Source organism: Portunus trituberculatus, chromosome 36, assembly GCF_017591435.1.
Source record: "Portunus trituberculatus isolate SZX2019 chromosome 36, ASM1759143v1, whole genome shotgun sequence".
NCBI lineage: Eukaryota > Metazoa > Arthropoda > Malacostraca > Decapoda > Portunidae > Portunus > Portunus trituberculatus.
In genome coordinates, this window is record NC_059290.1 from 7,764,346 (window position 1) to 7,769,093 (window position 4,748).

The window sequence follows — 4,748 nt, forward strand, 5'->3', positions numbered from 1 at the left end:
ACTACTACTTTTCATCCCTCTTTTGTCCTCCTCCTCCTCCTCCTCATCCTTATGATACTAAAGAATACCTTTTTACATTTTTGAAAGCACAGGTGTTTTCTTTTCTCCCTTTTCTTCTGCACTCCTGGTCCGCCTTTCTATTCGTGTACAAACAGAGATTAGATAACCTTTCTTTTTTCTTCCCTGTTCCTCCTAGTCCCTTTGTGCTGAGCGAATAGAGGGGAGCATCCTTCGTCAGTCTCTTGCGCCTTCTGTGCCTCCGTCAGACACACCCTACACCTTCAGGAGCTTTCGTCAGGCTTCCCGTGTCCTCAGCCATGCCCCACGAAACAGGCATTACACCTACAGAATCTTTCGTCAGGCTACTCATGTCCTCAGCGCCTCCGTCAGACTGCTATGCCTTACAGAACACATCCTACACCTTCAGGATATTTCGTTAGGCTACCCGTGTCCTCAGTCTCTCCGTCAGACAACCTTTAAACCCCTTACATCTTCACGTCCCTCCTCCACGACACCAGAGGAAGAGAGAGCGGTGTCCCTAGTGGCGTGACCCAGCACAGGCCCTTCAGGAGATATCCACACTGACAGGTTGACGGGCTGACGGCGACACGGCTGTAGGAAAAGTTTATGCCACTGCCTCGTCTTCTCAAAGCCATTAACTCTGCAGCCGCCTTCGCCAGAGTGTGAAAGCCCCGCGGCATTTGGTGTTGAGGTGTTGGTGGTGGTGGTGGTGGTGGTGGTAGTAGTGGTGGTGGGAAGGATAGGTTGCATTTGGAGTTGCATTGTTCTGTTGTTGTTTTTGTTGGTGGTGGTTGTGGTGGTGATGGTAGTGGTGGTGGTAATAGTGGTGGTTGTGGTGCGCTACTGAACAATATAAGGGAGAAGACAAGTTTTCCTTTTTTTACCTATCATTTTAGTAACAGCGGTAGCAGCTGGTGTTATTCTCGGTGATGGTGGTGGTGGTGGTGGTGGTGGTGGTGGTGGTGGTGGTAGTAGTGGTGGTGGTGCGTTACTAAACATTATTAGAAAGAAAACAAGTACTTATATTCCTTTTCTTTTGCCTATCATCTTAATAACAGTGGTAGCAGGTGGGGTTATTCACAGTGGTGGTGGTGGTGGTGGTGGTGGTGGCAAGATGATGGCGGTGGTGTCGCGAGAGTGTGAAGGTCTAAACATCTGTGTCACTGCCTGTGTCCTCTCCCCTTTACCAGCAGCGAGGAAGTCTGCCTTAAATCGGTGCTTCGCTTCAGCCTTAAGAGGGAGGAGGACAGGTTGTGAGTTATGGTACGAAGCCCTCAAGCTCTTCCCACCTCCTTCACCGCCTCCTTCGTCTCCTCCTTCACCGCCTCTTTCGCCTCACTTCACACGCCCATCATGCACATAATCTTTCTTACACTCTCCTGTTGTATCCTCCTCCACCTCACCTCTAATACCTATCTTGCACTATTTCCTCCTTCGTTGCCTCCTTCACCGTCTTTTTCGCCTCACTTCACACGCCCATCATGCACATAATCTTTCTTACATTCCCCTATCATATTCTCATCTCACCTCACTTCTAACACCCATCTTGCACTATTTCCTCCTTCACCGCCTACTTCGTCGCCTCCTTCACCGTCTCTTTCACCCGCCCATCATGTGTATAATCTTTCTCACATACTTTTATCATATCCTCATCTCAACTCACTTCTAACACCTATCTTGCTCCTATTTCTTCCTTCAACGCCTTCTTCGTCGCCTCCTTCACCGTCTTTTTCACTCACCTAACATAATATTATCTCTTAGACATTCCTATCTCATATCCTCATCTCACCTCTAATACCTATCTTGCGCCTATATCCTCCTTCACCGCCTCCTTCAAGAGCCATTAATACTATAGAAGCTTGCATTTGTTCACGTAATCTCCAGCTATGAACATTTTAAAGCTTCCGATACACCTTACTTTACAGAGTCATATGCTGGAACGCCTGCCCACACCAGCTGCTTCTAAAAGACTCGACGGGTTTTCAAGGGTACATTTTTCTACGGGTTGCAGTGACAGATGAAGATTTCTACATTATTAACTCCTTCAGTATCAGGACGCGTTTCCATATTCACTCTGCTTACTATTTGGTGATTTTCTGCAGCTCCAGAAACTTATGTGGGGAATTAAAATAGTGAAGACTGTGGCCATTAAGCTTCTGACCTCCATAGACCTTTGTTAATGTCAATAAAATGGTCTAATCGTACACAAATCCCAGGTAAAAATGTGTCATAGTAGTGAAGGGGTTAACAGGGGGAACACTCTTGCGAACTGGTCATCTCTTCGGCCTTTGGAAATACTGGCGAGAGAGCAAAGGGTTTCGGAGTAGTCTTTTCCAGTTGGAGCAGTGAGGGGGCGTTGCTGTCTCGCTCGGGGCTCGCGGTGGACTCTGCAGGTGTGGGGATGTGGTGTGGGTTTTGCTGGGGCTTTGTGGGGGCGGGACGGCGAGGGGCGTGACGTGGGGCAGGATGCGGGATGCGGTGTGTCACAGTGGCAAGATTTCTGGTGTTTTTAGGTTTAGAAACTTATAGTGAAGCTGTGATGATTGCCACTTGTTTTATTGTTTAAGATGCTCCAGAGAGAGAGAGAGAGAGAGAGAGAGAGAGAGAGAGAGAGCAAGCACTATTGTCTCATATCCATATAATAACACATGTACACTAGAGAGTGAGAGAGAGAGAGAGAGAGAGAGAGGGGGGGCAGGCAGGCAGGGAGGGGTGCTGTTTTCCCTCCCTGCCGCCCTGCCTCCCTGCATGAGCCGCCTGCCTCGCTTCGCCACGCCGCCAAACCTTCACCTGTTGTGCTTCTGTGGGCAGTGGGAGGGAGCAACGAGAACTGCCACAGCACCCAGATCTCAGTGCCACTTGGACCGTCAGAGAGGGAGGACGCACGCCGCTCACCTCCCGGCCAGCAGTGGTAGAGGCAATGGTGGTCAGGTCTGGCTTCCCATCAGCCCCCAGCCGCCTCTAGAGTGCTGAGGGTCGCTACTGAGGTGCTGCAGGTGTGTGTGAAGTGCTGAGACGTGCTAGTGGTGGTGGAAGGCGTGAGGCGGCAGTGCTTCATAAAACTTTAACGAGATAGCTTATAAGTGTTTCGAAGCCTCAGTTTTGACCAATTGAAGGACTGGTGGTGGTGGTGGTGGTGGTGGTAGTGGTGGTGGTGGTGTGCGTAGAACGAGAGAAATTTCAAGCGTATCTAGAACAGTGCTTGATTAAAACGACCGTGTTATGTTTATTCATTTATTTCAACACGCAGTCAGTGAACGAAACGAAACGAAAAAAAAAAGGATGAATAAATAGGTAAAATATATATATAAAAAAAGAAGAAATTAAACCACTCGAACGGTGGAAATACTGACCTGAATTGTGTGAAGTGATGGAAACAGAAAAGAAAAGGACGAAATGAAAAAAAAAAATGTAGAAAAGTCAATAATTTGGTGATATTCAAATTTGTCTTAAAGTTTCGTGATCTTCGTTTCTGATTTCTGTGATTGATTAAGTAGAGGAGGAGGAGAAGGAGGAAGAGGAGGAGGAGGAGGAGGAGGAAAGAAGAAGAAGAAGAAGAGGAGGAGGAGGAGAAGGAGGAAGAGGAAGAGGAGGAATTACTTTGATGATGAGAGTATTACTGTTAATTTGACATGAAGGTAAGGAAGTATACCTGTGATGAATTTAATTAGCGTTTCCCAGGTGACACTCACACTCTCTCTCTCTCTCTCTCTCTCTCTCTCTCTCTCTCTCTCTCTCTCTCTCTCTCTACAACGCCATATAATCTCGTTGCTACGCCAATTTTCTCTCTCTCTCTCTCTCTCTCTCTCTCTCTCTCTCTCTCTCTCTCTCTCTCTCTCTCTCTCTCTCTCTTCACTTTAATTTCCTCTCTATCTTCATTATTCCTGCGTTTTATTCATTATTGCATTCTTTTATCCTCTCTCTCTCTCTCTCTCTCTCTCTCTCTCTCTCTCGTTAATCCCGTTTTTCGATCTTATTTTCTTCCTCCTTTGCTTCTCTCCCTCTTTAGTTATTCTCTCTCTCTCTCTCTCTCTCTCTCTCTCTCTCTCTCTCTCTCTCTCTCTCTCTCTCTCTCTCTCTCTATTCTATCTTTGTTTGTCTTTCCTATTCCTCTTTTCTATTATTTATTCTTTCATTCCCTGTTTTGTATTATTTTCCTCTTCTGTTCTTCCTTACCTTTTTTTTTTCCCTTTCTCTCTCTTCCTTTTCGTTTCCTTAATGTTTCCTTTCCTTCTCGTCTCTCTTCTTTCTCTTCTTTCATTCTTTCAAGTCTTTCTCTCTTCCATTATTCGTTTCCCTTCTTCCTTCTTCGTTCCTTCATTCTTTTTCCTTCTTCCTTTTCCTTCCTTCATTATTCTTCTTCCTTTTTCCTTCCTTCATTCTTTTTCCTTCATTTTCCTTCCTTCATTATTTTCTTTTCTTTTTCCTTCCTTCATTCTTTTTCCTTCCTTCTTTTTTCCTTCCTTCATTCTTTTTCCTTCTTCCTTTTCCTTCCTTCATTCTTTTTCCTTCCTTCATTCTTTTCCTTCTTCCTTTTTCATTCCTTCATTTTTCATTCGCTTTTCTTAATTTTTGTCATTTTATTTTTCCTCTTTCTTTCTTTCATTTTCTCCATTTCCTTTTTTCTTCCTCCTCTTCTTTCTTTCCTTCGTTTTTCTCCTTCTTTCCTTCCTTCTTATCTTCTTTCTTTTATTTCTCTTCCTTTCCTTCATTTATTCTACTTTTTT

At 45.2% G+C, this 4,748-nt stretch overlaps 1 protein-coding gene across 11 annotated transcripts in view; it reads left to right on the forward strand.

The window, feature by feature from the left end:
• The first annotated feature begins 2,868 nt into the window (after nt 1-2,868).
• Nucleotides 2,869-4,748, forward strand: part of LOC123513597 (serine/arginine repetitive matrix protein 1-like) — a 103,952-nt gene continuing 102,072 nt past the window's right edge. For 3 of the 11 annotated variants that reach the window (XR_006677400.1, XR_006677402.1, XR_006677401.1), the window contains exon 1: nt 2,869-3,017. The gene's annotated coding sequence lies outside the window, so the exon portion shown is untranslated. The other 8 variants (XM_045270847.1, XM_045270848.1, XM_045270851.1 and 5 more) reach the window with 7 other exon arrangements.